Source organism: Triturus cristatus, chromosome 4_1, assembly GCF_964204655.1.
Source record: "Triturus cristatus chromosome 4_1, aTriCri1.1, whole genome shotgun sequence".
NCBI lineage: Eukaryota > Metazoa > Chordata > Amphibia > Caudata > Salamandridae > Triturus > Triturus cristatus.
Window position 1 is genome coordinate 429,529,320 of NC_140585.1, and position 27,407 is coordinate 429,556,726.

Sequence of the window (27,407 nt, forward strand, 5' to 3'; positions counted from 1 at the left end):
AACCATAGGCCGCATTAGTCTTGGAGTTAAGCATTTTACTCAAACGCAGACACAATCTCAATCTCAACAAAAAGCCCAGTCTGATAAATACGGGCATCCGTTCTTCCCTAAAAAGAACTGGAAGAACAAAAAACAGGGGCAGCAATAGGAGAAGCAAGGTTTGCGTGCTGGTCCACCGACACCTGAGTCTTCTGCGCGTACTTCTGACTTGAGCGACAGCAGGAAAATTAAGTCTCCTGATAGATTTCAAGTCCGTGATCAGCTCTCTCATCGTTCTTTACAGGACCCATCAGGCTCTCAAGTCGATGGAGGAGAATGCCAGGATCGTGGCAAAAGTCAATCTGCAACACTGGGAAGAAATCAGCCTTGAAGTTGGGGGAAAACAAGAGGATCTACCTTGTTTTCGACCCCCATTTCAAAAGAAAAATGTTGCCGCTTTAGTAGTGAGGTACGCCTCAGACAGTGAGAACGCGACTCCTGGATTGGACATGGGTAGTGACTCTGCTCGACAGCGCGGCAGAGGTTACCATAGTGCGGGAGGCTCTGCGTCCCTGTCTGGAGGCGAAAGCAACTGATACATTCATTAAAGCAGATACCCGGATTGTCCCCACCCCCGGATAGGCTCTATGAGCTTATTTTCCACATCGATGGTGATATACCTTGTCCATTCAAGGTGGTTTTCTGGGAGAATCTAACCTACTCGTATTACATTTTGTTAGCGGAGGTGGATTGGCCTCCACCATTTGTGTTAGCCGCTTCTAGAGGGGAGGACGTGATACTTACGAGTTTTTCACGTTACGTCCCTGAGGAACATGCAAAGGCTTTCGCAGCTTAGTGGGCTTTGGCCCTTGCCCCAGGCGGTGTACCGTAATCAGGTGGGTTGGGATGCTGATTCACCGGCTCATGAGATCCAATTACAATCTATGCCACAGCCACAACTGCAATATCCAATCAGACGTGAAGCAAAGGCTCACGTTTGTGATATCTAACACAGTTAGAGTATCAAGGAGTGATTAAATCATGTACATCACCGATGAATAATCCTCTCTGTACGGTATCAAAACTTGAGAGTTCATATCGGATTGTATTGGATTACTGAAATTTGAATAGTCATTGTTGCACTTTTGCAGTGCAGAACACACACAGCTCTGCGAACAGTCTTGTTCGTAAAAAATACAAAACTACACTGGAGCCATGACTTGACAGCATTTACTGCCGTCGGAACTCAGAAAATATTTACGCGTTTGCTTATGGGGTATAAGAATAGCCCCGGGGCATTTGCGGCCCGTGTTGTGTCCTTGTTACACGACATAGACCCAGATGCGTTCTCGTACGTTGATTACATTTATCTAACGGACGACGAACTTATGCAGCATCTTGTCCGAGTCGACAGAATTATTTTATCCTTTGCAGACTATGAATACAAGTAAAATTTTGCAAAATCGTACATCGCCCATTTGGCAGTACTCTTTTTGGGCTATGAGCTCAATAATGAAGGAAAGGGGCTAGCCCCCCACTTCTTGGAGAAATGTGCACAATTGCAACCCCCTTCTACACTGAAGAAACTTCAGTCCTTGCTGGGATTTTTGAATTTCGGGAGAACATACATTCCCGATTATGCCCGGCGTATCAAACCACTTCATGCTTTGATACAACTCACATATTCTTCTGCCAGCTGGCTTACGGAACATACCTCTATCCTACATTCTTTGCAATCTTACATGCTTGCAACTAACTACTTGCTGACGTGATAACACCACGAACCTGGTGATGCATATAGTTCCAGGGACGGTGGGTTTCACTTGCTTAATGTTCAATGAGGGAGACACAATACCTATTGCATACAAGTCACATTTATACACTGCTGCTGAAATGCGTTTTTCAACTGTCGAAAATATCTTGACGGTGGTACAGATGGCGATTCTGAAAGAACGCTCACTGGCGCGAGGTAAATGCATTCTTATGGTCACACCCTTCCCTGCTTTGGAAGCCGTGACTAAGGCAAGTGTGCCTAACTTGAAGGCACTACACCTCGTTGGATACAATGGGCTACTTCTTTGACATCTTCTGATGTTTATCTTTGATGCTGCACTTCAGACACAGGAGTTTTTACAGTATGAACACGTTCATCCTCCTCCGTTGTCATTGCTTCCTCTACATGAGTACAAAAGCATCATTTATACCGATGGCTCGGCACAACCGACCACCGGCTCCAAACACGCTTATTCAGGGGCTTGCGCAATTGTTGCTGGCTTAATTGTTAATGGAGAGTTTATCTTCCATTGTGCATACTCAGGCACTTGGAGACTGTACGGCACAATTGGCGGAGCTGCGGGCTCTTGCCCTTGCTCTCGGATTTGCTGATCTAAATGTGAATACTCTTATTGCGTGTGACTCCTATTACTGTGTCTAGTCTTTTAATGACAACTTATTCTTTTGGTCTCAAAATGATTATCGAGACTCTAAAGGCAGCACAATTAAGCACAAAATGCTTTGGGTTTGAGTGGCAGACCTTAAACAACGTCTGCCCCTCACACATGTTATACATACACTTGACAATCAGTATGTGGGAGCACGTGCTCTTGGTAATTCTTTGGCTGATGAAGCGGCCAAATCTGCAGTAGCCACGTGTTCCATAGCAGCAGTTACAAGGTCCATGACTAAAATAGAAAATGATATTCTGGCACAGCTGTGTATTTCTAATCAACCTTTTGGCTGTGTGTATCTTGATCACTGTAGTCCATTCTCTTCTGATACTGCATACATATATTTGTGGCAGTTGATTCAAGAACTAGATTCCTTTGGCCGCAACGCAGTGCTGATGCTCGAAATGTCATCAGGTATTTGCATGTCTTTGTCGGATGTTTGCCTGTGGCACCCTCCATTCTGACCAAAGTCCAGCGTTCGCCTCTAAGGCGTACAAGGACGTAATGAAGACAATAGGGGTGCTGGTGCAGTTTTCATCTCTATACAGGCCTGAGGGCAATTCAATTGTGGAGCGAATGAACCATGACTTAAAGCAATCCATATATATATTAAAAAGAGAGGGACCCCTTTCAGACACACCAAGGGGATAGGGTACTGTCACAAGAAAAGAAAAAAGTTTCCTCTTGGTGCCTAATTCCTAGAGTAGAGGCAGGAACACAACACACACCTCACCATTCAACAAGAAACTCGAGTGGACATAATTCTGATGCCCACAAATCAAAATAGAGAAGATAGAAATCAAAAGTATTCCCAAGATAAGTATAAAGAGGATTTAATACAATTGGCAATATATTTCATAAAAGAAAAAAATATTTCATACACACTAATTGTTTAAATTGGAAAGACGCAATAAGTCCAAAACACTTTATGCACACACAGAATCCTTACACAGTAAGGGAAACACATAACTTAAAAATAAAGAGAGAAACAAACAGATAGTACATTTTGTCATTCAATTTCACGCATTCATTTGAGACACATTTATCCTGGAATCTGATAAGAAAGAATTCTTATGCTATCTACAGATCCAGTGGCCTTGACGAATTATGTGGATATTGCATCGACGCGTTTTGATGGTGTTACATTATCGCCATGCCCGCAATGCATTTTATAGATGGACTAACATATTAAGCTTGAAATATAGACAATACTCTTATTATACGTGCCCGATGGTCTCAATCAATCTAAACAGAGATCTTCACACTAATCAAATACTTGTGCATTTCCCAAAATGAGTATTAAAAGATAGAAAACATGAAGGAAAAGATTGTTTAAAAGAAGGAATCTCACAACCCAGTCATACAAGACACTCCATACCTCTTACATATTGAGAACATTTAATTTAAGCTTTTTTGAGAGGATCAGACCAATACTGATTGGGATCCGATCTATAAATCATAGTGGAAGGTGTAAATGTTCTACCATTTTCATATTTATTTACCTGAAGCAGTTAATTGTATGTCTTCCCTTCACAACCATCCGTCTTTAACTGAGACTTTCAGTCTTCAGACGACATCATATCAACTCTGGAAGAAGAATATGTGTATAAGCTTTCTCAAATGCTAAGAAAAGGGAATTCCTGTTTTCAACTAATTTGCACAATAGCAAGTGTCATACCTTCTCCTTAATCAAAGAATTATTTTACTCTTTGCCTCCACTCAACTCGATCGTCAACCCGGAATTATTTCTTTAATAAAAATGAGGACTTGATAATTGGACTTAAAGGGCTAGATCCCTTAATAAACAGCTTACTTCGTGGTAGCTAGTCCTATTAGAAGAAAATATAAACGTAAGACCCTGTGGTATTTTAAAATGTATTTAGAAGAGACTCAATCAAAACAGTTATCTTTGTATGCTCAAGAAAGCATACTCTCCTGACCTATTAAAAATGTGTTCTGTAATTTAACTAGCACCATGCATCTCGACTGGAATGGCACAAGGCTATAATTTGCAAAAGCTTGTTCCTTTTTGAAGTCTTGTGGTCTGTCCAAAACTAGACAAAAACAACAGGAACAGGGGGAATTAGCCCACTCGCTACCGGGTATGTATTAGCCCTCGTATGTTCCCTTTCTTATTTATTGCTCTTCCCATTCTTACCTCAAACTGGCGTACTCATCTGCTTTCCTATTGGCTGGAAGAACAAACTGACGAGAAGCTGTGATTTAAATACCCGTTGCAAATTCTCGATTGCTGATTAATCATTCCCAGAGCTCACCTGGACCTATTTAAAATAGTATTTTTCCAAAATCTGAAGCCCTATGCACTGCCGGGCTGCCTGTCTCTGCTTTAACTACCCCGGAAGTTAAATCATCGGCTTCCTATTACCGACCTCGTCTGCCAGTGGTGACCCGGAACCACAATGTACAACAGCACGCTGCTGGTATTCATACTGTTTTGTCCCCATGTTAATCCTTGTAACTAGGCAACGAGAAACATATACCATCCCTTGTGCTTCTCAATCGCAACACTTACCAAGTGCCGTGTCCTCAATTTACAAACCCGATTGTACTAACGTATTAACAGTAGACTTAACGGGCTTACATGGTTCACAAGTTATTAAATTCTGAAGCAGATTAACTATGTGCATGTAAAAGACCCTCTTACATAGTACTTGTTTCATATGCCCACCTTTACATTATGGTTGGTGGTCAACATAGGCTTCCCATTGTTCAATGAAAAGATTGCCTCAAAATTTAAAAAAAGGGGAATTACTGACAATAGGCATTACGAGCTTAACTCATTGTACAAGTGATTGAATTCTTGTCACAAAACCACACAGTTTCTAAAGCAGAGATGCTATATTCGTGTGGAGAACACTCTCTTGCACAGTACTGGTTTGATATGCCAACCGTTACATTATGGTTCCAGAAAGGCATAGGCTTGCCATTGCCATTGACTTATGTTCCAGTAGGCGTGTGCGCAATTCTCTGCTTGTCTCGCCGACATGATATGCCAACCGTTACATTATGGTTCCAGAAAGGCATAGGCTTGCCATTGACTTATGTTCCAGTAGGCGTGTGCGCAATTCTCTGCTTGTCTCGCCGACATATCCTAAACCACACGGGCAAACAAGCAGATAAATGATGTTCTTGCTTCTACAATTGTTGAGGGTGGAGGGAGTCAGTTGTCTGCGATTGAAATAAAAGCTTTTAGCCTCTATACAATGTAGACATATAGAACATGTTTCACACCTATAATTTCCTACAGCCTTTTGTCTCTCTAAAGTTATTTGCCTATCAGGGTCCACATTTTCATAGGTCGTCACTAAGCAATTGCGGACATTCTTATTCCTACTGAATGAAAACAATGGCTTTTGAAGCTGGTTATCGAGTCCACTACTTAAGATTTTCCAGTTTTTGTTGATCACGTTCTTAATTTTGTTACTCAAGCCTGAAAATCAACTAAAGCAATCCATGACAGCTAGAGTCTTAGGTACTAGAAGGAGCTGGCTGGCCCATTTGTATGGTGTTCAATGTGCTCTTAATAATCTCCCGAAAATATCTCTGGGTGGGCGGACCCCATATGAAATGCTCTTTGGCATTAAAATGTATGTGCCAAACCTTAATGGTCTAGACGTTGTGGCGATTGCTGCAACTTATGACATAGAAAATTATTCTTCTGTGTTACAGGATCTACAAGAAGCCCGTGACAACTATGCAATTGAACATTTACCCTCTTCCACTGACGCAGCACTGTTGATTCCAGTTACCGGCTGGCTTCCAAAAATTGGAGATCTGGTACGCGAAAAGCTGGAGAACAAAAAAGAATTTGGTCCCTCTTATCGTGCACACGTTCCAGTGCTTGGACTGAAGCATACTTGTACAGTAATTTTACCACCTTTAACTGTTTGCAAAGACAACAGATATATCTCAGTGGACAATGTCAAGTTACACCGTGTGGCCCATTCTGAATAGTGTCACTCCTGCTGTTTCGTGCAACACAATTTCATTGGATCTGCTGACTTCATCCTCTTCCACTGGTCCTCGTGTGGCTAAGGAAGTGATGGACACTCTAATTGACCTTTCACCCGTCCAACCTCTATCTTCCAATACGGACGTCGAGTATACATATCCTACAGATGAGTCCATTGGTGAGGTGCCGACCAGTTCTCGACAACATCGGGCGGATCCGACAATGCCACCTCTGATTAATAGAACTGCGAGTGGTTACCTTGGAGATCATCCCAGCTTCTCGTCTCACTCATCCTCCTTGACATCCAGTTTGGCAGACCCACCGATTAAATTAAGTATTTTCTTCTCTTGGTTCAAAAATACTTACCTGGTCTCTCCATGGACCTACATTTGGTTGGTGCTTTTCCTGATTTTCCTCTTCAGGTCTATTGGATTTGTGACAGTGTTCTTTTTCCTCATCAATTGTTGTTATTTGCCAGGACACTCTGATGTGAAATTGGTCGATGGAATTCTGGCCCCTCACACATAATCCCATATCATGAAACGTGATCAGACACTTGTGAACATTTCAGCATTCCCGGTTGCAGATGGCATAGTTTGGGTCAAAGTAGCCTTCGAAATTCCGGTCCGACCGAGGTACTCAGGGTGCCATACGTGTTTCGCATCTCATTAGGAGATGTGGTAACACGGGACATACATTCTGACAATTTGGATGTGCAAGCAGTACATTCATTGTTTTCAGATTTTAAGTATTATTCTGCTTTTGATGCAGAAGATTTGTATTTAAATTCTGCCAATTATGCTGATCTCTTTTGTTATCAACATTACGGGCATCATTCTTTTGCACAAAACAAACATGTTACAATTGATTTTTAATTATACTCAATGGGAACATTGTCCTACTCCCTTACAAGGGAGTTCTAAAACTCACTTATTTTACAGATTATGACACGTCTAATCCGGAATTCTATTTCTTTAAACTGCAATTGTCATCTTGATCCAAATTTAGATTGACCCACACTAAACTGATTTACGCCAACTCATTTAGGAATAAATTGGCTACACAGGGTTATGATCACTGGAAAGAGACTGTTGATTTGAAACCAATCTGGGGCACGAAGCCTTGGCAGGTTCAGGGAACTGACGCTTTACATCATGCCTGCCTGATCCCGACTCAAATTTTGTTTTTAAATGATACAGTGTACCAAACCACTTGTTTCAGTCTGGCATCTGTAAAAAATGCAAATACCCCATCCAATCCGTCCTTAGCAGAATATGATAATTGGTGCACTGAGACAAATTATACTATTGATGCACTTTAAGCTTTGTTTCGAAATAAGACCTTTCAATGTCTCTGAAATTGATTCATCCGGGTGGTTGGTGTGGCAAAAAAATACAAATGCATGCCAATTGCGTTTTTATAATTTAACACCTGGTTTCACTCAGACTAGACTGGATCCTCGTTATCCACTAACAAATTTGGTATCCACATACTCGGTGGGTAAATTATGCCAACAATGGTTGGAACATTCCACCTTAGCATCACTGAAACAACATCTCACACTCTTGTCAAATGACATCAATCTGGCTGATTTTATCTTAGGACCTAGGACTCCTAGATCTAAAAGATTATTTATGCCGCTTACAATGAAATTTGGAAGCTTTCGCTGATTGAGGCATCTCTTCGTTTGCGCCAAATTGATCAAGCCAATTTAGGAAAAGTTCTTGCTGTGGTAGACAATAGTATCAATATACTTTCATCACACATTTATACGTTGGATAATACTGTTTCATCTGTTATTGATATTGTTCAAAGTGATGTATCTGTGTTGTATCATGGTCAAAATCAATTAAGATCTGTTATGCAATTTGCGTGGACATTGCAGACTCTCAAAATGGGTACGGTCCCTTGGGATTATTTGAATGCTTCTGCTTTGTTTCTGCCATTTAATCTGACTGACAAACAGAGATTTATGTCCATGAAGGATGCTGCATACACACTGTTGCATATTGAACAACTGGAGCCCTTGCCGTTATCGGTAGCGGAAACGGACTCTGCTGTTTGGTTAATTCATGGGGTTATCTCTCTCCCTTTATCGCTGTTTTCAATTTAAATCTTGCATGCAACATTTTCCGACTGGCCGTTTTGAACCACTGGGTAGTGCATTTCTACATGAATTGTGGTCCCTACCTTTCACTTACAGATGTCAGCGGGAGGATGAGGAAGTTTTTTTAACAGGGGAGGACTGTGATTCCACAGTAGGACATTCCCTGATTTATAAACATGTACAGTTGCACTGCGCTAGTAATGTAGCGGCACCTAATCTCGCTTGTATTTTAAAAGGGACCCCTGTGCGGTCAATAATTCACGCTTTTACCTTGCTTACTAACGGCAGTTATCTTATTTTGAACAACCAAGACTGCTGTGGTTTACAGGCAGTAATCCCGTATTTAGCAACAGTTTCACAACAAGTAACTTGTTGTAGCAATGTGCTTTTTCCACCCCTGCATGGGAGTCTAGATAGTTCCATTTGGTCTTTCATTCCGACTTTGAAAACAGATTTCAACAAATTGAGTAGGATCAAAGTGCTATTATTCCAACAAGAAGTGGCTCTCAATTCCGCTCGAGAGACCTTCGAGATACAGGTGGCTAGGAGATCTAGCGAGATTCAGTCCCTTCTGAACACTAACCTCCCACTTCACTTTGGGGAGTTTATACATCAAATATTTAATGCATCTGACACTAAAGGCCTCGCACATTTTTTTTTTAAACGTGTGCGATCCAGCCTTGTGACTTCTTTTCAGACAATATTTGGAGTAATACCGGCTTTTATTCATTCTATTTTTTCCAGCGTCTTCGTAGGGCTCCCCCTAGTATTGGCATTAGGTGGTGGAATCCTGCTTCTTCTGTTCCTGCTGCTCAATGGCTGCTCATCTTGTGGTAATGAACAAACCAGGCCAGTTGTAACTGTACTGAAATCGGATTCAACAGGTTTTTGGATGCTTGCCATTAGCAACGATTGGCGTGAGTTATGGATTAACTTTTTGCTTTGCCTACTTTACTTGCGTGCAACCAGTGTTCTACTGTCGAAGATGCCCCTTCTATTGAGCTATGGATTTATGCCTCTCTAACATGTCATGTCCAGTCCCGGATTTTAACCAGTTGATGGGTCCCTTGGAGACTCATGACCAGGCTTGTTCTGGGGATGGCCTTATGGCACGTACAGCAGCACTTGCAGTATTGGCTGAATGGGATATCTGTGCGGCCGCGAAGAACTTCCTGCATCAGAGTTTCATCCATTATCACGCAAGTTGTCCAGTTATGCTTTTGGAGGCATCTGATTACGAGGAGCATGTTTGTTCCTTCGGCCAGCTAAATTGGATGGCATCCCTTTTTTCTACTAACGATAGGGATGATCTTTTGGAGGGAATTGCATTCTTAGGTTCACATACTTTGATGGAGTCACCGCCTCCTTCATAATAACATTATTATCATGGAGACAGCACTCTTTTAATAAGTGCTAATAAGAATATTGAAAACTTTGGTGGGGGAATTTCGATTTTCTTCCATTTGGTTTTGTCACACGCTTTGAACTCTGCTTGAGTTTTGAACTCTGTTTTGGTCCTTTGTCTATGTCCTATGGCCTTACCAAGGGGAGGGTGTTATATGGCCCTTAGAGACATTGTCGACATTGCTAAGTTAGCATGAGCTTTGCTGCCATGATGCTGCTTTTGTGCACATTACTACATGACTTTGTTTTTGCAAGACTCTGTTTGTGCCCTTCATATGAGAACGGGCTGCTTTTCGCGTTCTCTGTTAAGTTCCTGAAGTTTAGTTTGATCACAATGTGCAAGGTCAATAAACAATGCCCCTTGTTTTTCTGTTCTGGTCAGTCCCTAGCACCTAAACATAACATGCTAAACACAGCTGGAATTCTGGAGACTCGTCTTTGACATTACGGGGTTGGATGTTGTTTTAACACACTTGGAGAAATCCTTTCCATGGAGAAGAGCTACGCTGTTCCTATGATGTAAACCTTACATCAGGCTTTAAGGTATGGGGTCTGCTGTCAAAGCCAGAGATCTTCCTTTATATAAATAAACGTCTTCCAGTCAAGGGGAGGGTGATTAGGCCTTAATGTCCTTTTTTCACCGTCTTTATATAATGACTTCCCCCTTTGTACTCTATGGAATTGAAACAATGCTAATTGTTTTGAGTTTATGCATTTTGCTGCTGGTAGTGGCTTGTGTACTGTATTGTAGAGCACGATAGGTAAAATAAACATTTTGAACTATTTCAGTGACTTGCTACTGCGATTCCTGAGAGAGTTGGGAGTGTTGTGTTCTGGGTTGTCTAATCATTTGTAGCTGTGTGATTTTTGGAGGAGAACGAATGAGACACTATAGCTAGTCGGTTTTGGTATTTTGGGTACTAAGGTGATAGGTTGGTACACCCCTATACACTGAGGTCCTGTTTTCCTTGCATAGTTCTGTGTATATGCAGAATCCCTGCAACACTACCACATGAAATTCCATGCTGCATCTTCACCTCAGAGCTAATGACAGAATGGGAGGGAGTAGGCCTTGAGACAGTGGGCAACCTTTACCGTAAAGAGACGTTGACCCCCTTTGTGGAACTGGTAGAACAATATGGGCTGCCAGTGGGCCAGTTCCTGCAGTAAGAGGCCCTAGTTTGCACTATTAGAGAACTGTGGGGAGGAGGAGGAGCGGAACCCAAGACGCATTCCCTGTTCCATGCGCTGTTCACCTTGGGAGGGGGCCACCAACCAAGTGAAATGGTTCTACACAACATTAGTAGAGGCATCACTGACAACTCTGTCTAATGTTAGGGAACGCTAAAGTTAGGGAACACTGGGAACAAGCGTTAAACAAACAATTTACAGATCAAGAATGGAACAAAGTTCTGGCTTCCCCCAAGACCATATCGCGTAGAACAAGACTGAAATACATCCAGTTTAACTATGTTCACATGACTTATCTGACCCCACATAGAATTACACTGATACACAGGGGAAGACACGGCCATGCCCACGATGTGATCGGCCCGATTTAGACTTCATTCATATGGTCTGGATCTGCCCAACATTGACCCCCTTCTGGGTGGAAGTAATCCGGCAAACAGGAGCGATACTAGTGAGGGACCTTGGCAGTACTGGGGAGGCGTGTCTCATAGGCCTCTTTCCGCGCCCACCGAAAAGGAAGGTAGGAAAAAAAATTGTGGATCTAGCCATGGCCCTTGCGAAGAGGCGAATAGCAATGACATGGAAGGCATATACGGGACCACGGATAGAGAGCTGGAAAAGGGACTTCACGAGCTGGGCGGAGGCAGGGACGAGAGCACTTATTAGGGAAGAGGCGAAAGGGGTACGTAAGAAGCCAATAGCATATCAATAGAAGGAATTGGTGAAAACCTGGGAGACCCTAGACCTTGAAAACGATGAGGCAGACCATGAAGAGACAACACCACCTCCACATAAACCACCTGCCCAGGCACAGAGAGAAGAGGGGTAACCAAACGAGGCAAGGGAAACTCAAACAGGGGTTGCTACACACTAGTGGACGAACTATACCTATGACCTAGGGGGCCCGTAGCTGTGACCAGAGCTGCAGATAAGACACTCCAAGTGCAGACCCAATGCATACACCTAGAGCCCTCCGCTGCACTAATTAGCAATAAGGAGATCACATGTGGAAACGGGATAGGAACGAGTTGTTAGACACAAAGTTTTTAGTTAAGGAGATACCGGGCATCAATGAAAATTTGTGTTGTATATAAGGGAATTCAATGAATCCGAAATGGGAGAAACACGATGTTGGTCAAAGATAGATGTAATAACTCCTAGGGAAACAGAGCTAATATTTTACAGAGGTATTCCAGAAACAAATATCAGACTGATAATGGAAACGTAAGTCGTAAACAAGAATGGATGTAATTGATATGCATATACCCTGTATTATGTGCAAAACAACAGTGGAAATGCCAATAAATAAAGTTTTTTTTAAAAACTGATGCTGGTGTAGCTCTGGAAAACAATGACTGAGCATGTGCTCTCTGGCGATCAAATTGTACAGTCCCTCATAGGTGTTTACCTCAAAACCCTTCACCCAACCATCCAGTGCCTTACACAAGTAATCCACAAAATCTCCCAGGACTGGTGAGACAGTTTTTAACTCCCGCTGAACCTCAACCTGTACTTTTCGGAGGTGAGACCATAATTTCTTTCATGGGGGGAAGACCTCATCTTGTCTCCCTTTTCTAGGGCCAGTAGGGCATCCCTCCTCTCATTAGCTATATGACTCCAGAGGCTAGCTCTTCAATCCTCCTCCACAATCCTATGCATCTCTAGAGCTACTTCATATGCCTCAAAGTACCTCTCTAGTTCATTCCCCACATCAAAGTTAGCTACCAGGTTCCTGTGTCTGTGGACCCTTCCTCCTCCACTGGGCACTGTGTTGTCATAACCACCCACCATTCCTGCTGGACTCTGACAGCTGTTTGACTTTCAAGTCCAGCTCTATTAGACTCTGTTCATGAGCCAACAACATTTTCTCGACTCCAAGGCTCTCTCTACCTTAGCCTGTATTGCCAGTTTCTTTTTCTCCACCTCAAATTTGCCCATCTGCAGTCTAAACTCCCTATCAGCTTTCCTGTCTGCCAGTTCCTCTAGGGACAGACTTTGGGAGGGAAGCCTGCTTTCTGCTCTGGGAGTGTTCTCCATTTCTGGAGGCAAGACATCCCCCTCCCTTGTGTGCTTCATCTCAGGACTTGCTTCCAGGTCCTCTCCTCTGCGTGTACTCCACATCATCTTCTTCATCCTGGTCCTCTGTTGCTGCCAGTAACTGGTGAACCTCCCCCAAGCCCCTCAGAGTTTTATGGAGCTCCAGATTATTGGTGACCTTGTTGGATGGAAGTCCCCATTCTTTACATAACTGCTTGAGCTTAGCCACTGTGTAGCTCTCCAGTTCAGGGAACTCGAATTCCATTCCAGCAAGTATGATCTAAGACATTGATGTAGGATGAGAGTGAATTTGGAAAAAGCAAAAAAGGCCAAGCAAGGAGAATTTAAAAAGTTTGAAATGATCTTAAACTATTTATATGGAATTTTGGTGTCACTCAGAATTACTGTATGGCACTTTAAAAACCCAAGCCCAAATTCCACAGCTACCACCAGTGTAAGAAATTGGGTTACTGATTGAGAGTGAGTGAAACCCTTCTCAAGCAGCAACCATAATCCTTGTTAGAGTGAAGTCACAAGCCAATCCTAAATTAACCTGTACTCTACCCTGGGATAGCTTGGAACAGAGCAGTCAGGCTTCACTCATAAGCAATGTGTAAAGTATTTGTGCAACAATTCAAACAATAATAATATGGAAACACCATACAAGAAGGATCCCACACCAAATTAGACAAATAGAGTACATTCCATTAAATACAACAAGACCAAAACAACAGAAAGCCAATGAGTAGAAATGGAACAATGCAGGTTTATAGATTTTAGTGAAAATAGCTCCAAAAAGCACAAAGCACCAACTGTGGATATCTGGTCGTGCTGAACTGGGACTAAGTCACAAGTTCAGGCCAACTACGATGGAGCACATGCCGGATACAGGGACCCAGTTAGGCCAGTACAACAAGAGTACCTTAAATTTTGGTTGTGGAGTGTTGCGAGGTCCTGCGTCGAGGGTGCATCATACAACAGAGGAGATGCATTGTGCAGCATCAGTTCTGGGAAGCTGCAAGACTGCAATGTGAGGTCCTGCGTTATCATCGAGGATGCTGCTAATGAGGGGGCTTGCGATGCGAAGTCCTGTGTCTAGGATGCGTCGCACACCGGTTGGTTCCAAAGAAGTAGGGTTTGCAATGCTGAGTCCTGTGTCTACGCCGAGGATGCTGTCAACAAGGGTCTTGCGATGAGAGGATCTGCATCAAGGATGCGTCACACAGTGGTGGTTCCGATGAAGCTGGAAGCTGGGCTGGTAATGGGGAGACCTTGCGATGGGAAAGCCCATGCAGCAGAGGTGATGCATCAGTTCTGCTGGGTCTAACGTTGGTCTGGCAGAGCACCTTCAGGCCCACTTCCAAGAGTCCAAGACTATCGTGGCACCACTTGGCAGGGTAGGCCTCGCAGTTGCACAATCCAGGTGCTGGATACAAGAGACTAGTCCTTGAAGTCACTCGTTTGGTCCTGAGTACAGGTTGCAGACCCAGTCTTGCTCACCCAGGCAAGAGGGCAGAAGAGCAGCACAGCAGGGCAGCAGTCCTTCAGATCAGCAGTGCAGCAGAGTGGCAGTCCTTTCCGCAGCATAGCAGTCCTTCATCCTGGCAGAGTATTTCACAGGGTCTGAGGTCCAATATTTATACCTGGTTTCCACTTTGAAGTTGTGGAAGTTTCTAGTGGTATAACTGACACATGTATCGGCATGCTTGGGACGGAACATTCATGTGCTACTCTAAAACCTTATTAAAATAAGTATGTCCGTTAGGCCGTTTAAATATGCGGTGCATAGTACTGTTTTCTCAGGGCGATTCCTGCCAAAGATTTAACATCAGTGGCTTTGTAACAGCGTTGTAACCTTTTGGTATCATATTGCGAGTAACCCAAGGAGCTTAAGAAGCAATTCACAACTAAGTACCTCCATGAGTAAATTACCCAAAAGGAGTGGCAGTATCAACATGTTTATTATTGAATATTCTTCCGGGACAGAAAGATTTTTTGAAAACGAGAGTGTCCGGAAGCTAATCCAATACATCTTTTATAATACCGTTCCTTTTGACAGTAATATGGTTAGTTCAGTCATAGAGTCCAGCAGTGGTTTCAAACTTTGCTTATGTGTGAATGAGACATGGAGGATGTACATGCAGTTTAGCCTGTATGCAGTATAATAAGGACATCGATTGATGCTCTCTCACAATGTTATCGTGGGTACATTGCCAACCAATGCGTATGTACACAGATAGATGTAGTCAAAGACATAAATAATTTAAACAGGACAATCACTTGTTATTTCAGCATGTTGATACAGAAGTGTATGTTTTTATCAGATATAAAGGCATTCAAGTTGAATGTAGGATTACGTGTCATACTCATTTGCCTTTATACAAAGCGGGGCCTCATTTTCCTGAGCGGATGCCAGGTGAGGTGAGGAGAGCTCCCGTACACAAACGGGTAAGCTTATATTTAATTATTTTGTACATGGTTTCAGGTACATTAGATGAAGAAATAGCATCTTATACTAATAACATTTAGCTTAGTATATTTTGAGCACTTTTTTGAACAAACAGAGCTGGTTATATAGTTATTATACTTTTCTTTCTTTATAGGACTTGGGTCGAAACTTCTGAAAAGGTTTCCTAGAGTCTCTGAAAATCCCAGGGTAATGTAGGTTGTATAATATTAACCATCTTTGTTATATAATTGTGTTTTTTCACTAACACACAGATTGCAGTAGCAAACGTTTTCTAGGTCCTGACGAAAGCCTGGATCAAGTTTGATCAATAGGCTGAAACATGTAGACCTTATTATTTGGACTTCAGCAGTTATTATTTTAAAATGTATTTTTGCACTGGCTTTTTAATCTTGTCACCCGGACAGTGTTTATTAAAATATTGTCACTGCCCCGGTAGATAATTTTAAAATTTGCACATTTTTTCACTTGCACTGCATCCATCACCACCAAATTCATATGCACTATCACATTAGAAGGATTCAGATTACTAAATATATACCCTTGCATAGATAACATTCCTGCAGGTCTGGTGAGCTCTTAACTCACGAAGGTTGTAGTCCTGAGTTGCTGTTGGGCTTTACCACTGCAAATGGATCCCAACTGATGATATATGCCACTTTGGTGGTTGATGGGATTTTTCTTTAAGTTCTGAGACTTCCTATAGCGTAGTTAACCAACTCTGCTATTCTTCTTAGCGCTCAATTTTGTTTAGACCCGAGGTTTCTGTTGTGTTACTTACAAGTGTGGGAGGTGATAGCTCCGCCTCCTCGTTAACTCAGAGAGGCCCATCCTGCCAATGCCTCTCTCCCCTTTGTCTCACTGTCTGGGAGAAATAGACAAAAGACCAACTGCCAACTACACCCAGTATCAAATGGTTAGGAAAGAAAATGCTGACTTTCTAAGTGGCATTTTCAGAATTGTTACTAAAATCCAACTCTATCATTAAAAAGGGCTTTTAATTACAATTTGTGGACACCAAACTCAACTTGTCTACCTGCTCCAAATTGGAAGTTGCAGATTATTACATGTAATAAGGTAACCCCAATGTTATTATATGGGAAATGCAGGCCTGGCAGCAGTTAAAAACAAATTTAAGTTTATTTTAAACACACTACATACTGCCCTCTGGGCTATCCAGGGCAGACCCTAAGGGTAACATATGTATTTAAAAAAGAAGATTTGGGCCTGGGAAAAGGTTAATTTTGCCGGGTCGAAATGGCAGTTTAAAACTGTACTTTAAAAAAAGAGGAACCAGGAGCTTCAAAAAGGTCCAACACACTTGCTCCTAGTAACAACAATCTAATCATAGACAGGGGTGCACAGTTCCTCAGGAAAAAGGGGAGAGGGGAAAGTTTGAACTGTTCCGGGTTAAAGGAAAGGGCTCCTAAAGGGGCAAGTGCCCTCACACACCCCAAGAGGTGTCATGCTTCATCATTTGGGCATGCTTCTCGTCGGGCTGGCCCTGCAATGCCTGACGGGCACCCACTAGGGGGCTCTTTGCCAGAGATCCTTTATATGCTGTATGATCAAGAGTGGGTGTGTGGGTTGTGTGATGTCTGTAGTGTGGTGACCAAAAGTGGATTAAAATGGGTATAGTGATGCTCAATATTAGAGTATTTTAATAATAAGGCTCTCTACCCTAGTTAAAACATGTGGTGCTCAATTGGGATACAATGGTCTTGATGATCAAGGTGAGTAATTAGTTGTATAATCAGGTCAACATGTTTATTGCCTATGTCTGTCCAAAACTGAACAAATGGCAATTCTTCAGGACCTAATTTCAGTAACCTACACTACTCAGTGACTTGATTTAGTAGTCTGTTGTCAGTGGTAAAGTAATCAGTCACACATCAGGTAATAAAGTGCATTTGTACCTTGACCTGGAAAATAATAATCTGGAACACAAAGAGACAAACATTACATAAAACACATATATATATATAGATTTTTAAATCTCCACATTCTCTGAGGTAATCCATGTGCATGCGCTTCGGTTTTGACTGCATGCCCGAAGTGGTTTAAGTGGTTTAAAACAATTAAAAACAACTTGAACACCACCACCAATCATGAAATTAGTGTCTAGGAACAATTTGTCTGCAAGCGGATATTTATTTTTAGAAAAAACACCCTCATTAGGGCCAAAATGGAGACTTTAGCCCAGGGAATGGAAGGTTTATTTTATTTAATCCGCTTCATGTCTACTCTAAGGCGTGTGAGGGTGCAACGAGTGTAACGCAACCTAGTCCACCATGTTGGAAGAGGTGAAAATTATCTTCTAATGTAAATCAGAATGGTGAGAAAAAACAAAAACGGGCTTGGGGACCGATAACATCAGTATTGCCTGACTGTCTTCTTTAGATACCTCACCTCACTTTAGGAGTTGCTAACAAGTTTACATGTATGTAGAGTTGGCACGCAAAATTATAAATGTGGTTACATCATATTGGAGATATATAAAAGTACCCTATTCTTTAATAATAGATGGATGGTGGCTACTAATACTCATTGGGTAAAGTTTGATTCCTATCTAATGTCAAAAACCATAAGTGTGTTTTGCAATAGGTATGCCCATTGGTGATTGTGTCATGTATCTTCAATTCCGTGAAGCAATCTTAATGACAGAGGCCGTGTGTTTTACCTATTAACTATGCAATTTACTGACTCTCGTTTTGCATATTATCGCCATCTGTATGGATAAACATACCCGGGTAGCGTGATTATTTATTTAGTTCTACCTACAGGATGTCATCGTTCAAGCCGTCCCTATGTGTGGTTAGTCGAAAAATCAAATTTTTTTCTATTCTAAATAGGGGTTCCAGTCTCATTAATGGGTATGTCTCAAGGACAGTCCTTTTTAGGTCATCAGGTGAATAGCCGATGGTGGTAAAATGTGCACTCATTAGGCGTTAGACTTTTTGCACCTAATATTACTCCGGTGCTCTGTGATTCACACCTTTACTGTTCTTGTGTCATCCCCATATATTTTAACTGACATGGGCAGGTGATCAATAAATGCAATTGTGTGTATTGCAAGTAGTTTGTTTTTTCAGTGTCCATGTCAAGGTGTCATTTAGCTAGATGAGCTTAGGAGTCTGTGTCAAAGAACATACATTGCATTGGCCACATGGGTAACGTCTCACCACCGGTGGCAAATTCCAAAGCGGCTTTTGTAAGGGTGTTGTGGGCATTTTTGGCCTCATGTGGATCAGCATATCTTTCAGATTAGCTGTTTTTTTGTATGCAAATCTAGGAGGACTGAATGAGAGTCTCAATGTTTTTAATGACTTTTTGTATGAAGATTGTTTCTGGAGTGAAAGTTGTGACACAAGTTAGTACATCAGATTTTGGTCTTCCTTGGGGTTCTAGTAAAGCCTCTCCATTGTTATTGCAAGCTCATTTTTGTGTTGGTTTAATGCATTTATGGCGATACTTGTGATTCCGTCCATCATCTTGTGTGTTTTGCTGTTCGCCCTATGTGGGAAGGGTATGCCCAGACGTGGGTCCCGTGCTCACTACGCCACTGGAGTCAAGCTATCCTGGCTAAAGAGGGGTGAAACCCCAAAACCGGTCCAAGGATGCTTGATTCCGGTCCAGGGAAGACATGGCTTGGCAGTTCGGGCTGGACTGTTCCCATGAGGCACAGGGTCAAGACTGATTTGCATATGGCCATGTCTGAACTGGGGGGGGGCGTGGTGAGCAAAATAACGATGGATTAAACCCAGATCTGTGACTGCGGGTGAATGTTTTGCCAATGTGCAACATTCCGTCTAACATCTTGTGTGTTTTGCTGTTCGCCCTATGTGGGAAGGGTATGCCCAGACATCGGTCCCGTGCTCACTACACCACTGGAGTCAAGCCATCCTGGCTGAAGAGGGGTGAAACCCCGAAACTGGTCCTAGGATGCTTGATTCCGTTCCAGGGAAGACATGGCTTGGCAGTTCGGGCTGGCCTGTTCCCATGAGGCACAGGGTCAAGACTGATTTGCATATGGCCATGTCTGAACTGGGGGGGCGTGGTGAGCAAAATAACAATGGATTAAACCCAGATCTGTGACTGGGGGTGAATGTTTTGCCAATGTGCAACATTCCGTCCATCATCTTGTGTGTGATACTTGTGATTCGCCAAGTGACTTGTTAATTAGTTTGCTTCTGTATAATCGGCCACATCGCTGAGCACCACATCGTTTAACAAGGGTAGTGAGGCATATTAATAAAATACTCTTATATTGAATATCACTATACCTATTTGAATCCACTTTTAGTCACCACGCTACACACATAACACAACCCACACACCCACACCTCATCATACCACCTAGACATGATCTCCGGCAAAGAGCCCCCTTGTGGGTGCCCGTTGGGCAATGCAGCACCACCCGACGAAGAGCATGCCCAAATGATGAAGCATGACACTTTTCAGGGTGTGAGAGGGTACTTTCCCCTATTGGAGCCTTTTCCTTTAATGCAGAACAGTTAAAACTTTCCTCACGTTCACTTTTTCTAGAGGAACTGCGCACCCCTGTCTATGATTAGTTCAAAACTGTACACACACTCTGCAATGGCAAGCCTGAGACATGTTTAAAGGGCTACTTAAGTGGGTGGCATAATAAGTGCTGCAGGCCCTCTAGCAGTATTTCATTTACAGGCCCTGGGGATTATCCCACAGAAAAGGTCAAGTCCCACAGAAGACAAAGCAGGGATTTCAGACTTCAATGAGGTGACCTGTTTTCCCTAGTTCGGCTGCCAATCGTATCCCCAAAGATACACAAGAGAAACACGAACAAGACAAAAAGTTTAAACCTGGTAAACAGCACAACAAATTCAAGTTATTCCTATTTTCAATATATAAACACACAATGGATTATACAAAAAAGGTGTATAATTAAGGAATTCGATTTGCCACATGTCTTACTGTGATTAGGTTGAGAGCAGACCAGACACAACACATTTTGATAAAAAAATAAAATAAGGGTTTGTATGTTATTTTCTAATAATGCAATTGAGCCTGATTCTGGCAAAACATACTTTAGGAATGTTAGCCAATCAACTAGACATTCTAAAGATTTAGAAATCTATTTTGGTTTTCCCCCCACAAAATCAGAATCAATTTGACTTGAATAACTATATGACCACTCACACATTGCCACACATTGATCTTATAACCTTTAAGCTGAGTTGAGTAATTGTTGTATAAGACATTGCCTACTACAAGGCTGAGGCAACTGCACACCTTAAGTTCTCATTGACATGGATAAAAAATAAAATACAAAAAACAAATAAATACAGTCACAGAGGCAACACCGAGAAAGGGTTAGATCACCGATAGGCAGCATAACCTCCTAAAAACATTAATAATTAATGGTTCTAAACTTCCTATTGTTAAACAAACTCAAAAAATATCCCAAAGAGAGCCACAGACTCTTGTTGTGAATCCTGTTCAGAAACACTGCCAAAATGTGAAGATGTTCCTTACCATAAACAACCAGATCAACCTACTTGACCTGCTTTACATTGAGAAGGATAATGATCCGATCCTCAAAGTCTTTATGAGAGCCATATAGTTTTGCAATTCCTATGAGAAAATGGGGACGCATTCTAGAAAACATTTCTGTGTCATTATGCAAGAGACCTCGTTCAATATAAGAGACTAAGAAAATGTATTACCAGTTCTTGGCATTTGGACTCAGACTAAATTTGACTAAAAATGTTTTCAAATAGAACAGGCATGTTGTTGAAATTTATCAAACAACTCTTTCTGCCTTTAAGTGAGGAATAATCCGTAGGGAGGGATTATTTCAGGATTTCAGAGAATGCAAGCTTAACACCTCTGTCATTCAGAACAACTGGTACTTGCCAGATTTAAGGGGCCTTCTAGGAGTTATAATTTTCTGACTTGTCAGAACCACAAAACACACAACAGCATTTGCTCATAGAGGTCATACAATATAACACATACGTTTTATTAACTGTCACACATTTAATATAGTCCATGCAACATAATGCCCATGTAACATTGTCTACATAGGCAGACAACACAAGAAGTGTCTAAACGAATCCATACAGGTATAAAGCCAAGGTTAATAAAATAAGTACGATGTTACATTTTTACCTTCTTACTGCCAAATTCCAAGTAGCGTGGAAAAAGGTTGGGTATTTACTGCACCGAGTAAACACCCTAGTGAATTTTAACAGGATTAATCTGGCAATTTTTTTTATAGAAAACACCCCAGTAAGATAATTATTACACAGAGCATAATTATGATCCTTGTACAAACGTCTCTTTTCTCATGGATAAGAATAGACACACCAAATGTTCCATATAGAGTGCTTTAATTAAAGACCTGTAAAGAGAAAATATTTTACCACTATAAAAAAATTAATCATTTATATGGACATGTAATTTGATTCATATTGCTTTTTAACAAAAAAAAAACCTTTAGTTAAAAGTACAAAACGGCTATTAATTACAGAGATTTATAAAGTTCTCTAAGGCCCTCCTACAGAAATCATGGGAAAATGTTGGATACTGAATTCCCCAAGCACTGTCAATTATGACCTCAAAAGGCTTCCAGCTCTTGTTTACTTTTCAGTGACATTGTAGATGCTGCCACAGTGTGTCAACAATTAAAAACCCTCATAACCTCACCACACCACATTAAAACGTCATATAACTGCACATACCGATTAATAATTCTAATGTATGTAGCAGTGGAAAGGAGATTAAAGGAATGCTGAAATCACATTCAGATACCACCCCCTTTCTCAGCATCAAGTTCTGTGGGTTGTCATTCACTCTACAAAACAAGTGCGTTGGCAAAGTCAATATGTCTCACCTTTCTAATGCAGGTGCCAAGCTACTGGCTTTGCCAATCTTCGCTTTGAAAGCATTTTTACAAAACCTAAAAGAAAAATCAACATACTGCAGCAACAGGAGAAAAAAACCCAAGGTATCTTGAAATAGTACACAGAATTCAATATTTTTAAGCTTTAGAACCAGCAGTTCATTTTTCAAATACTTTTCATATCTGAAACTCTCAACAGAATGTAAAAAGCCTGTTGCATGTGATCCAAGTTAAAAATAATACAGAAGACTAATTACAGGTACTCCTAAGAATAGTACAGCTCTCTGAGGCCATGTGCAAGGAAGTATTAGAAATTAATAGAACACACTTGCTGACATCTAATTTACTTTCCACAAGATTCAGAACTTTAACAAATCCTCCGGATATTTGTTGCTCTGCAGCAGCACAGGGTACAGATTTATGCACATTACGTGTACACAATAAGTATACCATATGCTTCAAATGCCAACTGAATGAGTTCAGCAACTCACCACTCCCCAGTGCCAGAAACAGTGCTGTAGTGTACAAAGGCCTGGGCTTTCATGCAACATGTGGTACGGAGGAGATAAAACAAAACATTCTTTAAAAAAATGGGCAGGCCAAAATTTGCACAGCCAAGGCTTGGCCCGACAATTAGCTGCCCCGTCTGAAAGGAGTTGTTCTGAAAACCATGATCCGCAAACCAAAGAAACCCAACACTGCTAACCGCAAGTGTGCCCGGGTACGGCTCAGCAATGGGAAAGAAGTGATTGTTTTCATTCCTGGCGAGGGCCACAACCTGCAGGAGCACAACATTGTTCTAGTTGAGGGAGGTTGGACTCAGGATCTCCCTGGGGTCAAGCTGAAAGTCGTGAGAGGGAAATATGACTGTGCTCAGGTTCAAAAGAAGAAGTGATAGAAGTGCAATACTGTGACCATGAATTAACTGCTCCAAGGTCCATTTGAGGGGAGTGGTACCTTTTCAACGCACTGTGTGAGTTTTGGATGGCATTGTAGGATTCTCACGTGTTGTTAAGAGCAGAATAGAGTGCTGCCAGTAACGCTTTGTCTTCATAAGATCTGGTTTATTGTCCTTTAACCACTTGAGGACAATTTGAAAAGTGAGCACTTGCTGTTTTTCTTTTCCAAGAGCACATCATGTCACTAGATGCTCATACATGACATACTTGGATTTTTGACAGGCGGCTAGTTTATAATTAATCCTGTTGACGAATAATAATCATTGTCATTTGAAGGAACTTGTTTCTCCATAGTCGTCCACAGTGGATCACGTTCATAAAGTGAGCATTTTTAAATAAAAGCAGATATCAAGTAAAAAAAAAAGCATTCTGATAAAGCATCTTTAAGCACACCCCATCAAAAATATTAAGAATAATATGCTATTAAGGACGAGCAGGGAAAGGTGGGGAGTATTGCAGAGAAAGTTGAATGAGGATGTGCGGGAGGAAGCAACATGAAAACACATGTGCTCCCAGGGAGTGCTCAGAGAAAAAGAAATATGTAGTTTCTTTATATGAGCCGTGGAAGGATACAAGTCATCCAATCAAAAGAATGGTAAAAAGATGCTACGTTTTGGTTGAGGCTGCGGAGTGGGGAACACAACAATGGGAAGGAAGAGACCGAAATATAAGCAAGTAGATAAGATTGACAAAAAGCCACCCAATGATAAGCAATAGGCTGGCCCAAAGCCTACCTTAAGTATTGCTATCGCCCATAATGGGTGTTTGGTACTACACAGTCAAAAGCTGTCTGTAGACGAGACCTCAAAAGTAGGCGGATACTGTTGATTTGAATCCACCATCAAATTGCGCCATTTAGTTAAGGTATGATGTGTGAAGAATACTGTAACACACGCACTTATATCTCAGCAGGATGCACACTGCAATGGGAACAAAATTTCTAACAACCTCCAGGATTTTCCAAATACATTCTATCTCGCTAGGCCCAACTATGGTTCCTCTATAACACTGCAATGTACTAGCAACAAAGTAACATCAATAGCTGAAGATTACAAACATTAAATGAACAGATGAAGTCCCATATGTGCAGATCAGAGAACGTTTACATTGTAGTAGTTACTTATTGAATTAATCAAATTGATACATCTATTGATTGGGGATTAAGTAACTAGGGGTTCTCAGTAAAAAAAAGAGTTTAAATTGATCTGACATATTCTAAATTATATATTGGTAGTTGGAGCTGGGTTTGTTAGTGTTTGTTTACAAAAGCAGGAGTGCTGACTTTTAAACAAATGAATAGGCAGCTTGCTTGGAGCAGGTTATTCCCTGATGGGCAATTTGGCACATTTAACAGCAGAGTAAAGAATTTACAGAGTCCTGCATTAACCACAGGGATGACTTAACTATAAAGTGTAAGCCTGTTTTACTAATAAAGGGTATGAAGTTAGTAACAAGACATCTACATTGCAAATATTACCTCACCCTTCACACATGTATTTACAAATTACGTTAACCAAGAATCAATTAATCAATCAATCAATCAATATTTGTATTGCGCATTAATCACCCGAGGGGGGGGTATCAAGGCACTGCATGACATGGGACAATTTGAACAGCTAGGTATTGAGTCCGCTCATGAATTCTACAAGGGAGGTGGAGGTTCAGAGATGGATGGGGAGGTCGTTCCAGGCATTGGCAGCTAGGTGGGAGAAGGGGCGTCCTCCGGCTCAAAGTGCGATGGATGCGGTGGACGGTGATGAGGGCCAGTGAGGCCAACTGCAGGTGTCTGGTGGGCTGGTGGAAGGGTCACCGGTTGTTCAGGTATTCTGTTCCTGTGTAGTGGAGGACCTTGTTGGCATGGGTGAGCAGTTTGGAGTGGCTTTTCAATTTTAGAAACAACTTGGATATTTCTGTTTCAACCACATATGGATTAATTTCTTGTATTAAAAGATATTCACCTATTATTCTTAGGAAATCAGTGACTGCGAATATTGACCTTCTTCCTCTGATGTCATTAGCATTTAAATTATTTTCTGGACAAAAACTAAAAAAGGTCTTAAGCCCTGTAGTTGTTGTTAGGGATTGATGAAAAATATCTTTTGTAAAAGAGAAATGAAATATCATTGACTTTTCTCCACACATGCCTTATGCGTGTTCAAATATGAAAAGACAATTTGATTCAACTTTGTGATTAGCTGATGCCCTTCCTAAGGAATAAGTACAAAATATTGTCCGGTCCAACGCACAAGTTCAGTAAAGAAACCCTGGTAGCTATGGCAAAGTGCATTCAGGCTTAACTTGTGAAAAAATGATCTACAGTACCAAAACCACAAAAAACTCACAGCACAGCATCTTAAAAACCCATAACCAATTTCCTAAAAATAGATGAAAATATAATATGAAAAATGATAGAAACATGATTAAAATCGAATAAGGCGAACCAAAGATATGAATTCCTAAACTTTTAGGACAAACAGCGCCAAGAAAAAAGTAAAGCACCAATGAGAAGACACTGTTCATGGTTGACCAAGACCTAGGCATAGTACCAGGCCAACTGAAATGGAGCGGAGAGTGGATTCTCTACACAAGTCATCCAAGTGAAAGTTTTTACTTCCTGTTGTTTTTTATGGAAGTTGAAACCTCAAGCAGGGTAGAACTGCAGGCTGTATCTGGCGAAGTCTCTCAAAGTCATATAGCCACTGCTCGCGGTCTCTCTCAAGATATTGGTGTTGCAAGGAAACGCTCCAAATGGGAAAATTCAAATTTCACGCCCGATAAAGTCCTCTCATCATTTGGATACTTTTTACGTCTTTGCCTAGTCAAGATTTCTACCTTTGAGCTTAGTCGCATTTTTGAAGCTCAAAATCCTCCAGCACCTTTGGCAAGAGGTTATGATGAAGATCCAGAGTCCTTGGAAGTCCTTTTAAGTTCCAACTATTCAGAATTTCTTTAGCAGTTTCTCTTGGTCTCTTCTATGGCTCCAGGACATCACAGGCAGCGCTTAGGAGCAGGGTTCACGCTGGCAGAGGCCACCAGCAGGGTCCAGTTCAGGCCCAGTTGCCACTGGTCAGCCGGCCCTTCCAGGAAAATGGCCTTGAGCAGCTTTTTGTGTCCATTTACCCAACACAAGAGGTCAGGCAACTGTTCCTTGGAGCCCACTTCTTAGTCCTGGATACAAATGGGAGCAGGACCAGCCCCTCAGGTCTTTTCCTAAATATTTATCAAAAATCCAACTTCATTTATTTTTAAGTGGATATTTAATAAATACTAAAACAACTGTTTACTCATTTCTGTAGCTTAGCCCAGACCAGCGTTAGCAAATATAGTGGTTTATTGTCACTTTTAGTTTTTCTTATAATATCAGCTACAGCCCTGTACAGGGGGTTGGTCACTGCAGTACAGTACCAACATACATTTCTTACATGTTCAATTTTTTAATAAAAGGCACTATACCTTGTGGGGTACACAATCCAATTAGGTGTGAATTATTTAACATTTAAAAGTTAGGCTCTTTCCTGTCAAAAAAGGGCTATGGTGACATGTTTGCCTGCAGATTTAAAATCTGCAGCAGTTTTGCTAAACAGATAGGACTTAAGCTATGATTTTCCTTGTCAATCCAGTTCATAGGTAACATTCACCTTTTCATGCCTTGTCAGAGACCTAGCTCTCCGCAATGCAACTCCGCTGGTTGTGCCACCACCGCTACCCTTTCACCTCTCTGCTAGGTAGGGGTTCGAGGCCCTTCTCCACCCGCAGGCTCCGGCCTGCGCCTTATCCCTGGTGATCCAGTGGGAGACCCTTGCTCTTCTGCTGGTCCGCTGTTGTCTGCCTTCGTGTTGTGCCCGTTTTCTGTCTTTGTCTGTATTTTGTGTCTGTCTTTTGTGTCCTTGTGTTCTATTCGCTGGTATTTTAATTTAATGTTGCCCCCTTATTTACTTTCCGCTTCTGTTCCTGTTTGTG

At 41.6% G+C, this 27,407-nt stretch overlaps 1 protein-coding gene across 3 annotated transcripts in view; it reads right to left on the minus strand.

The window, feature by feature from the left end:
* LOC146855075 (tetraspanin-11-like) overlaps positions 1–27,407 on the minus strand; it is an 899,585-nt gene that overhangs the window by 780,297 nt on the left and 91,881 nt on the right. Inside the window, exon 2 of one of the 3 annotated variants that reach the window (XM_085652575.1) lies at positions 3,929–4,013. The exons of the other annotated variants lie outside the window; for them this stretch is intronic. The gene's annotated coding sequence lies outside the window, so the exon portion shown is untranslated. The remainder of the gene's footprint in view (positions 1–3,928; positions 4,014–27,407) is intronic. 3 annotated transcript variants of the gene reach the window in all.